We start from the raw sequence: 12,883 nt of genomic DNA, 5'->3' as shown, positions 1-12,883 counted from the left end.
TTTGATATTTTCATTCTTGAATAGAAATCCCACCACAAATATTTGTTTTGATTAACCACGTTTGCACAAAAGCCCCACTGAAACCAACAGGACTTAAGGGTGTGGGACATAAAGAATTGACTGCATAGATTTTTGAGCTGGATTTTGAAGCTGGTTTAGTGATTTTTTTAAAAGTACTGCTACCAGGCCTGTGTGAGAACTCTGAAAACGTCAAAGATTTCACAATCTAGTCTTAAATACAGACAGTTCTTTTTACATTTCCTCTCGGCTGAAATCTTTCCCTGTGTATGCCTTCTTTATGTTCTTGACAGGTCTTTACAGAAGATGACTGACAGCCAGCAGGTAATATGAAGCCATCCCACTGTTATCTAATCTGAATATGCAGTTAAGTAAACCACACTTTTAGCCAGTTAGACAGACAATCAAATTTAGAAAATAGGTCTGTCTTGAAGAGAGAAAGCCAGATTTTTAAACAAATACAGAAGTGCACTTTGAATGGGAGAATTCCCTAAAGCTATTATAATTATACCCAAAAAGGTAATTAGTATTACCTCATGAATTTGTTGTTCGTTAATGGTCAATTATACACACTGCAATCCCAAAAAGACTGAGTTACACTCTTCTAAGACTTCAGTGGACTTAGAAGAGGGACATTCTGCTTAGAATTGCACTGACAGTTATTATACATCCTAAAGAACTCACACATCAAATGAGCAAATGTCTAGTTACGATTTTCTCTACAGCACCTTTTGTAGTAGGAGATCCACAGTATAATTGGTATCATCGTACATAATTGGAATTATTTTTGTCCACTACTGTAAGGTATGACTTTGCTTAAGCTGCAAAATGTGGAATGTAGTTTTCTAACACTTATAATCAGGTATACTACCAAAAGAACCCAAATAATGGCTTCCTTGAAATACTCTTCTTCAAGTGGCTCCCTGTGCAGTTACAACTATGAAGATGGCATTTGTAGGACAGAGTGCAAAGCAAAACTTTCCAGTGACCTCATGAAACTACCCTAGAAGTTATGTGAGAGGGACTCTAGCTCAGTAGCAGAGCATCTGCTTTGCATGCAAAAGATCCCAGGTTCCATCCTCAACCGCCTCTCCCATTATAGCCCCCCCAAGAGCCTTGCACTCTTCTTCAGACAATCTCCTGGTAATCCTTGGGCCAAAGTCCATCCAGCTTTCCTCAACCAGGGCCACAGCCTTTTTGGCTGTGGCCCCTACCTTGTGGAACACTCTATTTAAGAAGACCTGGGCCATAACAGCTCTCTCTCTCTGTGTTCTGAAGAGCCTGTAAGACAGAGATGTTCCACCAGCCAGTGGCTGAGGACAGCAATGGATTACATCTATAACAATTTTAACTGCTGGCCTAGATTCTGAACCTCCCTCCTGCTCTTCTTCTTCCTACAGCTGCTGTTTCCAGCCCACTCATTTGTCTTCAACCAGGCTGCATATGTGGGTTTCATCTCCCCATACTGTTTAGAATATTTGATCTAGATATTATTTAGTTTGGGGCGCTGCTGTTATTTTAGGCACCATATTTTAGACTTACAGTATGTTTTTATGTAAGTATGTTTTGTACAATGTTTATATTGCTATTTGTCATGAAACTGTTTTTACCTTCATGTTGAATGCTGCCCTGAGCCCTGCCTTGGTGGGGGGAGGACGGGCTATAAATATAATATAATAAAATAAATAAAGACTTCCGCCTGTGGCACTGGTGAGCCGTTGCCAGTCAGCAGACAATACCGACCTTGATAGACCAACGGTTTGATTCCGTATCAGGCAGGTTAATTTGTCACTTAGGCCTGTCCAAGTGAAACCACTTTCTTAGTGATAGATATTCCTTATCATCAGTTCTGTTAAAGGCTTTTCCATGACTCCGTATCAGTCTATTTTAAAAATTTACCATATAAATTCACAAAGGGGAAAAAATGATGTTTTACTGTACAGTTCCAAATGTGACAAATGGTTTCCATATGGCCTCCAACCAACATTGGGCTGCTTCCCTTTCCACAGCTGCTTTATAATACGTCAATGTATTCATCTCCACAGCAGATCAAATATTCTTAAGCCAAGCTTTAATTGAAGGAGATTAATTTTCCCTTTCCGGAATTAACACAATTCAACATAACGTAATTCAAAATGGCCATTAACATATTGAGCTTTCCTGGGGTATTCTGAAAAGTCCTTTGTCCTGTCAGACATGGTATTCACACTGCCTTGACAGAATGGAAACTGTTGCTAGTAATGTGAAAAGCCCACATTGGAGAAGAACCGTCGTGTGAGATGAAACACAATGGAGAAACTCATGCTAAGGCTCATATCAACTCTCAAGAAACTGTTAATGCTCAGTTAGGGAGAAGCATGGCGTCATGCAATCCAGTGGCAACAGGTATCCCATGGGTGTATTCTCCATGTTTTGTCTCAGGAACTTAAGAGTCAAATAAAGGATCTCAGGCAGTGGGGAAATGATGGAGCTGTGGATTCTGTTTTATCTCTTGAGGAGTCTGAATCCCTAGCCTCAGGCACACAGTTGGCCATCAAGTCCTTTTCCTCTGTTTGAACAGCATAATTAGGCCTGCATCTCTATAGCTCATCATTGCTCAACTTGTCCAAATACTGGAAGTATGACAAACTGACTCTTTAAAGCTGACACCATCTTACAGTTCAGAATGGGCAGGACAAAGCAGAGGACATGATGAGGTATGACATGATATAGGTTAAGTATTTTAGCTAGTGCAGTTACCTGCCACCACCCCTAGCACCCTACTTATTTCCTCTGAACTGCCACTAGAGGTCAGCTTTTATCAAGGGGAGAGAAATATGCATGGGAATGAAGGCAAATCTGGTACCCTTCTTTTTGCTGCAAGTCAAGTTGCTTCCCACCTTTTATCAACTTGTGCTTATGCAGTGTGAGCTTAAAGTCTTTTCATCTCATGGAGGGATCAGCAACGACTTAGAGTGTTCAATCCAGTGTAAGAGTTTATTTTAGACAGAGGAGAAACAGAGAAAGGGGACTTGGGCCCATCCCCGCCGCCAGAGACATCTCCAGACTTACCCAGTGGCTGTGAGATGGCTGCACAGAGGCCCACCCCAACTGCGATGACAAGATTTGGGCACTTTAAGGCCCCAGAACAACTGCAGCCAACAGCCAGCAGTGGCCTGACTCATTCAGGAGGGGAGTGGGGAAGGAAAGAGCTGCAAATGTGGCCTGCATCTCCCCTGACCTCTGACAAGACTGGTGACTCTTGTCAGATGTTGGGGGAAACCAATGGAAAATGCACACTTGTCCATGCTGGTCTCATATGGGGCTTAGCGGCAGGACTGAGAAGAAGTGGCTAGGGGCTCTCTCCAGGCTGTGCAGGAGAGGCCCAGTAGAGAAAGAACCAGGTGTGGCAACCCCCCTCCCCTCTCCAATTCTGAGGCTCCAGAAGCCCTCAGAGCAGCAAAGGAGGGCACAACAGACAGAGATTCAGTAGAGAAGTAGGGTAAGGATACCCCAACCCCCACAGAGGCACAACAGAGAACAGAGTCTCATAATAGAACAAGAGTATCAAGCTAAGCAATACTTGACAAGCGTCTTACAACTTCTCTTCCAAGGTGTTAGAAGACTGAGGAGTCAGCTGACACTTCACAGCTGTTAAATTTCCATCAACTTCACGACACTTTAAATGGTTTTTAAGGATCAAGAGGGTGGAGGAGTTGACCAATCTAAGCGTGGGACTAGATGCAGCTTTTCCCACAAAGCCAAAATAGAGTTCTTCCCAAGATCGACTGAGAATGCACATTACATGGGGGAAGAAGCAAAACATTTTCCTCTTCGGGGAGTAGTGTGCCCAGGTGTTGGTTTCTCTTGATCTACTTGAGACAGTTATCTGTGGATGATCCCACTGTCACTAGAGTGGAAGTGACAGTGGGATTTTTAATCTATTTATTTAAAACATTTCTGTTTGTGCTAGGGCTGCCAACTCCAGGCTGGGAAATTCCTGGAGATTTGCAGGTGAAGCCTTGGGAAGTCAGGTTTTGGGGAAAGGAGGGACCACAGCAGGGTATAATACCATGCAGCCCATGCTCCAAAACAGCTATTTTCTCTAGGGGAACTGATCTTTGTAGTCTGGAAATCAGTTTTAATTCTGGGAGATCTCCAGGCTCTGCCTTACCATTGGCAACCACAATTCCTCCTTATCCCTTGGACTCAAGGCAGCGAACCATGTAGCAACCAACATTGCAAAGATATAAATCATAATCAAATTAACAAAATTAAAAGAGATTAAAAACACGATTTAGCAATTTACAAGCATTCAGACTGAGAACATACAAGAGTTACATACAGGATCAGCAAACTCAAAAACAAATCTGCTGGAAAAATTCACCCTCCAACAAATGCTCTCTGCTGCCCTACATGCCTTCCTCAATATTGCAAGGGGAGATACTTTCCTCACCCACTCTGCAGGCCATTCCAAAGGTCCCACCACAGAAAAGGCCCATTATCTTGCTGAGGCTATACATACAGGCTTAAGGAAGGGCATATTAAGGAACAGGATGTCTGAAGAATGTAATTGGTGCAGGGGAGTATACTGGGATATGCAGTTCAATAAGCATGAGGGCCTTAGACTGTGTAGAGCTTTTAAGGTTATAACCAGCACTTTGAGTTGGACCTGGAAGCAACTGGGTAACCAGTACAGCTGGCACACCACTGAAGTTATGTGGCTGACCTCAGAGAGGAGCCTTGTTGCCATGTTTTGAACCCACTAGAGCTTCTGAGATGTCTTAAGAACATAAGAAAAGCCATGCTGGATCAGACCAGTGCCCATCAAGTCCGGCAGTCTGTTTACACAGTGGCCAACCAGGTGCCTCTAGGAAGTCCACAAACAAGATGACTGCAGCAGCATCCTGCCTGTGTTCCACAGCAACTAATATAATAGGCATGCTCCTCTGATGTGTATGCATCAATACTATTATTCATTTTGACTAGTAGCCATGGATAGCCCTCTCCTCCATGAACATGTCCACTCTCCTCTTAAAGCATTCAAAGGCAGTCCCACATAGAGCATGCTATGATAATCCAGATTGGAGGTTACAGTAGCATGCATCAATGTAGCCAAATTGGCAGGATCTAGGTAAAAGCCCAGCTTGTGAACTAGATATAATTGAAAGGAGGTGCTCCTAGCTACAGCACTGACCTGCTTATCCCTAAGCAAAGCCAGTCCAAGAGCACCCCAAGTTCTTAACTTGATTTGCCATGGAAATTCTGCCTGGCTGGTAACTCACCACCACCCAAACATTCTGCCTTCCCAACCAACAAAATCTCCATCTTGTCCAGATTAAGGTTCACTTTGTTTACCCTCAGTCATATAACCACAGCCTCAGGACACTGGCTCAGGGCCCATTAAGAATATTTAATACTGGCCCATTAAGAATACTAATCTGCTAGGAAAGACTGAGAATTTCCTGGGCTCCACACAAGAGAAAAGATGTGAATGATGGAGTCGGGGGTCCTCTTAGTCACAACAACAGAAAACAAAGCAGCAGGAAATGGAGTCATCCCCATTACAAATCTCATGGGAGAGCGGCTAGATAGAGTCTAGACAAAATGCTTTTTTTCCTCAAAAGGCTTGGTTGGTGCATTCTTTGGATGCCATCCCAGTGAAACTATCAGATATTACAAAAAATGACAGGATGTCTCTCACTCAAGCAAGAGACTCAACTGTCAGTGCTCAGAAAGCAGTGTACTAGAAAGCAAGTTCTGCACCTTTTGTAACTGCACCTCTCTATCATTAAGCACGGCAGTCTGATGTTGGAATGCTCCAGGTGGAAGGAACTAATGGCATTCTACTATCCACAAGAATTGAATTCCCCCCCAACTACAAAACAAAACGACCTGAATAACTGTCAACTTATCTTCTAAAAAGAAAAAAACTGAAAGCAGAGTTTGAAAGTTTTGATCTCCAGAGCAACCTTAAAGAAAATCAAGCCCCTGCACTTTGACTTGTGCTGAAGGCACAAAAACAATTCAGCTGACCATCTTACCTGGCTCTTTCCATTTCACCACCTATCCCACACAACAAATCACTCATGTAAACAGTGGGCTTTCCGCATTCTCATTTCCCAACCTTGTAAGTTCTGGTTTCTTAGGGTTTTTTTCCCTTGTTCTGCATGTGTTTTGCTCTAGTGATATATCGCACAAGTTTATGTCTGTCATAAAAACCTGCAATTTAAATCTGCAGGGAGATATGCTGGACACAAACCTGTGTGGTGTTGAATCGGCCACTAGAGGGAGCAAAACATATGTGGAACTGAACAAGCAAGGAAAGTGAGAATGCAGAAAAGCCCAGTAATGCAGTCTGTCCATGGAGTTAAACCAAATGTCACTTTTTGAAATAATGGGCTAGTTAAAATTAATAGGAGTTATTATAGTTAAATAAGAAGTCGGGGATAAGAGACAGAACTACAGCATTCATTCTAGAGATTTTTTAATTTTTGTACAGGCAAAGATTTTACTGCTGCTCTGGGAATGCAGCAAATTTGATGCTCTCCACACATTGCATGTCATCATAAGAGCAGTGGGCACAAGGGAGCTTTTGCTAGTAGTCATTTTTATTATGCAGAGTATCAGACATCAAATGCTAAAGTTTCTTTGTTTTACAGCTAATGACACACCTAATATTTGCCCCCAAAGAAGGCAGACATATAAAGAATATCCTCCCTACTCGCTGTATATCCCTATTATTCAAAAAGCACAGCAGCTCTCTGAATTAATACTGCTCTTCTATCAAACTACTGCAGTCACAAATTGAGCACATTCTAGAGAATAAAAGCACCATGCTAGGAAGAATCTTACTCTTACCCAAAATTTCCTAGGCTTTGAGAGCCAAACTGACCCAAATGCAATGAAAGACCCATAAAAATTCACCTTCTTGTGGAAGCAGCAAATCTTCCTGTAGCATTTACAGCTGTGGTGTATAGGGACCCATTTATTTCCAGGTTATCACCTTCCACCCACGGCGTAAAAGAAAGACTCAGAGTGACAGGAATCAACAAAAGATCTAATTTCTTCCTGCAATGGCAGCGTAGCTCTTGGGAGAGCAGGGCAATTCAGAACAGCAGCGGAAGGTGGGGAAATGTCAATGATTTGTGGACACAGGGGCCTTTATCCATACCATTTGCTTCCCCCCCCCCCACAAAAAAAATCCCAGTAGGTATTTCAGGACTATGCTAGAATAAGGAACTAGGAAATGCAAATAAGGAACTGGGAACCAACTTTAGCCTCCTTGGGACCCACAGTATACCAGCCTGGAAACAAGCTCTACAACAAGGATGACCTACAATGGCAAAGATCAGACTGGACAAAACTGGCCAGCTCTCTCTTTTTCTTTTGCTTCAAAATAATAAGTTGTGGAATACATTTTATTAGGACCAACCAAAATTAAGCTGCCTGCCATCTCTGACTATTCTCAATATCCGGCATTACCAATATTGGACCTTTCCATCAGGTCCCACTGAATCAACTTTTAAACACATCATCAATTGTTGTCAAATACCCAATCTTTGTAAGTAAACATGTACATAATATTGATTCATTACTAAGAACTCAATTATTCAGTCACACTAGACACTATATGGCACTACACTCACATCACATCAGCAAAATATGATTGTATGATAACCAGATATAAACAAGTAACTAGTACCACATACCAGGGCCACAAAAACCTAATGAGTCAACCAAGACGCAGACACTATTTTCATAAATGAGGTCGGATAATTTCTGTTTAAGTATGTTGGTCTACATATTTTTTTAACCCCCACAGAAAACAGAAGATGGGATGTAAAGGGTTGGCATAAGACTCACACAGAAAGCTACCAAGTTAGGAGGGAAGCACAAAAATACCAACAGATTTTGTAAAATGAAATGTAGCCTGCACACAAGTTGCTTTTCCCTCTGCAGAGTTCCTGGTGCATATTTATAAGGATAATCATGTATCCCTCATGGTCTGTTGTGAGAAATCAGCTCTAGGTTTCAGTGTCCTCTGCTAAGCATCCATTGTCAGCGGCTTGCCTGATGCTTGACAGAGGGAACGAAAATCTATAGCCAGCTCTTCAAAATGCAGTGCGAGGTGTGGGATTGTTTTGGCAATCCAGAATACCATCTCAGCAATGATGTTGAGGAAAAGAAGGTGGAGGTGTGGGGGGAAAGCAGGGACTAGAGGCAACAGTGGGGGGTGAGGTCAAGGACACAAGGAGATGGCACAGGGAGCAAATTCCCCTCCCACACAATTCCTTGTGGGTCTTATATTAACAATCAAGCACACATATGCCAGAAAAGAAAGAAAGAAGAAGAGAGAAAAGAGAGAAAAGAAAGAGAGAGAGAGAAAGAGAGAAAGAAAGAGAGAGGGGGGGCAAAGTGGAGACTGATTGAAATCAAGCCCTCACCAATCTCGGGAACAAGGGAGCTGGGTTGATTCTATACATTCACACAATAGGAGACTAACATGGTGAATCACCCCTGAAACATGAGCTATAGCACAGACAAGGCAAGTCAAGTACCTGTTAGATCAGGGGTGGGGAACCTCAGGCCAGGGGGCCGTATGCGGCCCCCGAGGACATTTTTTGTGGCCCTCCGGAGCTCCGGGGGCCTGCTGCAGAGGTGGGGCACAGGGCGGCCCTCCCAGAGGGTGTTCCTGGCTTACAGCAGCGCTGCAGCGCCCTTTGGACCTCCTCTCGCCGACTGTCGGCTGTTGAGCAGCGAGAGGGAGGGGGAAAGAGGCTGGCGGCTCCCGGCGGCAGAGCATGCATGCAGGAGCCGATCGGGCTTCGGGGGGGCCCTTTTGTGGACTCTGGGGAGGAGAGGGCATGGAGACTGGGGCCCAGTCGCACGGGGCCAGCATGCGCGGGTGTGTGTGTGTGGGGGGAGGCTTTTCTCTCTTTTCTTCCTCTTTTTCTGTCACTCTTTCTCCTTTCTCTCCCTCTCCCTCTTTTTCTGTCTCTTTCTTTGTCTCCCTCCATCCTTTTCTTTGTCTCCCTCTCTCTCCATTTCTTTCTCCCTTTCCCCCCCCTCCCTTTTCCTCTTTCTCTGTTTTCCTTCCTCCCTTGCCGATCGACTGTGGGCTGCGCCCCCCTGGCACCTCGTTTGCTCGGGCCCACTGCTGGCTGCCCTTCCGCCTGGGAGGGGGGAGTGGGGGCACCCTGCAGGCCTTCTCTGTGTGGCCTCCCCTGGGGTTGCCAACCTCCAGGTGGTGGCTGGAGACCTGGCAACCCTAGCCTCTCCCCCCCACACACCGGGAGATCTACACCTGGTATGGCCCCTGAATGATGTCATAAATGTGCAAATGGCCCTTGGCAGGAAAAAGGTTCCCCACCCCTGTGTTAGATGCTAAACTACCACCAACAGAGATGAACTCTAAGGGGTTAATGGCTTCTGAATGATCTACAACAGTGGTTCCCAACCTTTTTTACGCATCAGGACCCTTTTTAATGTACAAATTTTTCACAGACCCTCACGTGATAGCAGTCATACTGCTGGTATCTGTTGATTGAGAAAATATAGAATGATGAAAAGCTACTATGCATTCAATTACACTTTTGAATGAATTTATATTTTATTGCTCACAGCAGCATCTACATACATTTGAAAAACAGTAATACATGTAAGTGTGAGAAATATTTATTTGGTCTACGGAAGGTATGTTTACTTATTTATTATAATAAATAAGAGTTGTTTAATAAGATGGCTAATGTCATTTTGCAGCATTCAGAGATTGCAAGTCTGGCTGAAGCATAGACAGTCCAGACCACTGACTTAGCACTGTATATGAAAGCATCATTTGCTTGGAGTTGCTAGTGTAGAGTTTGGAGTTACCAGTGTAGCTGCCATTTGCTAGCACCATTAGCGGTTAGTCTGCACTCATAGGAATCTGTTTGGATGCATTTTCAGTCCTTGACAGAACAATTGTTGGATGCTTATGTTCTTTTTCTAACCATGGTTTTCAGTGGTAAGGTGTCTCCCAAACAAGCTCACAGATATCAGAATCTAACACAAATAATTATTAAAGAGCAACACAAAATGTTTCTGGTGGAGAGAACTCTCAATTCTGCTGGATCCAAAAATGATCAAGGGATGCCTAGTTCACTCTCATCCACAGTGGCCTTAGCAATGGCACTTGGGTTGGATAAACTATTTGGGAGCGACCCCCTCCTCCCCTGCACTTTCTGGGCCATGTCCTATTGAAGCTCCTGGCAACTTCTTGATGCAGCTCTGGGGCTTCCCTTGCTTGCAGAGATGTGGGAGGGGCCACAGAAGCCAACTGACGGGCCCACAAGGAAGCTGCCGGCTGAGCACCATATCCTCAGCGGGTGCAGGCATTTCCACCTGTCACCTGAGATGAGAGGGGGTGGTCACAGTGCAGCAAGCCAGCTGGCAGATGAAGCCCCCCCCTCAGGAGCCAGACTGACAGGGGGGGCATGGCTACCATGGAGGAGAGCAGGGAGGGGGGGAAGAGGCATAGGTGAGGGAAGGTAGAAATCTGCCCAAACTAGATAGCTTTATGGACCCTTTTCAATAGTTCTGTGGCCTCCACAGAGGTCCCCAGTCCACAGGCTGGGAACCACTGATCTACAAAATGATGATAAAAGGAGCAAGAGGGAGAAGTCATATCTCAGTGGAACCTAAAACCCCAGTTTTTTTGCTCAGCAACAAAAACAGTTAACTCTTTTGGCACTATCCTCACCACTATAAGGCTTCCTCATAGAGCAATGTTAAGCTTTCTGGGGAAATTACTAAAATTTTCTCTCTCTTTATTAGCAGATGTACTGAAATAAGGCCTCCGGTTTCTTGTACCCATCAAGTGACATAACACTAAGAAAGAAACGTTAATGCAATGATCTATATTTTGCTTGCAAGAGGGAATTCTAAATGTACTTGTGCTTTCCTTTGATTTTGTCCTCATATGAGTTTTTGAAAAGAAATAGTGTTTAACAAAGCCTAAATTCCATTATATTTTAATTAGAGAATAGATTCCAAAGCATAGTGCATGCCAGAGAAATTACTCCTATAGCAGAAAAAATCGTACCAGCTTCAAGGCATTAAATAAGAAATATGTTATTCAGGCAGTGCAACGTTCACACTTACTTGATACATTTGTGGGTACCACACACATACCTGCAATCAATAAGAGGCAAGCAACTTTATTTATAAAATCAAAAACAAAGGAAAACACCCATATATGCACTCAAGGCCTATCTTAGCACCAGATCAAAACACCATCTTGTCTTTACTGTTTTGTTTTGTTGTGCTGGGAAAATAGGTGTCTTTTGTGACACAGGATATTCAGTGAACTTCAGTACTGTTAAAATATTATACACGCATCCTTTAGGAGTTTACTCTAAAGATACAGAACCTTATCTCCAGGGCTTAACGAAATTCACAATAGTGTCAGTATTCATAGTTCAGTCATAAGATGTAAAAGAAGAAATACTCATTAGGGTTCATTACAAAAACAGTGTTGATAAAACATGCCCTGGAGAACACACTACCTAGATCTCAAAAAACCCTCCACTAAATTCTTCTACCAAAAATCATAATAAGCAAAAATGAAATTTCTACCATCCTGATAATCACAATGATTAAGAAAGGCCTGACCAAGGAAATTGTATAGCCTTGAATCTGGCTTGTGTGACTTTTTTTTAATTAGTTTTAAGTGGAAGGAATGGGAAGGCTTTCCCCCTACGTTTTTCCTGATTTACCTAGAGATCATGGATTGCAGTAATACAGATTCTCTATTCATGAATTAGTGCTGCCATCTATAGTTAGTTACAGGGAATGCAGCATGCTCAGTTCAATCAAGCAGTGCCCCCATCACATTTTCCTCTTCACACCATTAGATCTCATAGAGATAATCATGCCATTTCTAGTCAACAAATACATCTAAATGAGGACAGGAAGTGCAGTGGGGGCACAGGCTTTCTGCAGGGGACAGCAATGTTGTTTCATAACAACAGTATAGCTCTGTGCACCAGCTCAGAAGAAGAGAAGTATGCTAGCTTTTGAAAGAACCCTGGGAGCTGAGACCAAACATAGGATGCTCTGGCTCAGATGCTTTCTCAGCCCAAGTGTATTGCTGGTTGATTAGTCCTGCACTGGTGAGTGCTAACCCAGCAAATAATTTTATTTACTTATTTATTTTAAACGTTTATGCCCCTGCTCTTCCCACAGCTCAGTGTTCAGTACATAGCAACTAAAACCACAATTACATATTATGCAACAACAAAAACTCAGTCTCCAGAACAAGAGAAATTCATTTTATCCACAATCAGCCTGAACAAAGCTACTGGTAAATCAACACAAGATTAAAAACAAACTGATCTGAAACAGAATTAATCAAATATCCTCTCAAAAAAGGAATTCTCTGCAGGCCCTTTTGGAAGCTGGCAGGGGAAAGCCTTCCTCGCCCTATGAGGGAGGCCATCTCATAAGGAGAGGCAACAAGAGAGAATACTTCTGTGCATGTTCACGACAAATGGGCAAGACTCAGAAGGGGCACTGACAAGAGGAACCGAGCAGCTGATTGGAGCTTCAATGCAGGCTTATACAAGGCCAGAATGTGTCAGAAGGAAGAAGGAATTTTAAAAGGTGTCAAAAGGCAGCAGATAGTGTTTTTGAATTAGACAGGCTCTCAAGGGGTTTGCTCACAAGAAATAAAAATTAGTCTGAGTGGAGTTCTACTGATGCATGACCCTGTCATTCACATTGCAGACTCCATCCAGTAGATGCTTGTGACATTCTCAAAATCCCTTTCTACATGACGTCATATCCCCTTTGATTGCACTAACTTTGTAAAGAATTAAATCTTCCCAGTTACGAAGTGCTGTTATTT

At 43.3% G+C, this 12,883-nt stretch overlaps 1 protein-coding gene across 1 annotated transcript in view; it reads right to left on the bottom strand.

Annotated features, from left to right (window-relative positions):
• Positions 1–12,883, bottom strand: part of CFAP58 (cilia and flagella associated protein 58) — a 130,786-nt gene that overhangs the window by 30,394 nt on the left and 87,509 nt on the right. The gene's annotated exons all lie outside the window — the stretch shown is intronic.

This window comes from Euleptes europaea, chromosome 5 (genome assembly GCF_029931775.1).
Source record: "Euleptes europaea isolate rEulEur1 chromosome 5, rEulEur1.hap1, whole genome shotgun sequence".
NCBI lineage: Eukaryota > Metazoa > Chordata > Lepidosauria > Squamata > Sphaerodactylidae > Euleptes > Euleptes europaea.
Note: the sequence above shows the minus strand (reverse complement) of the source record. Positions and strands in the feature narration are given on the sequence as shown.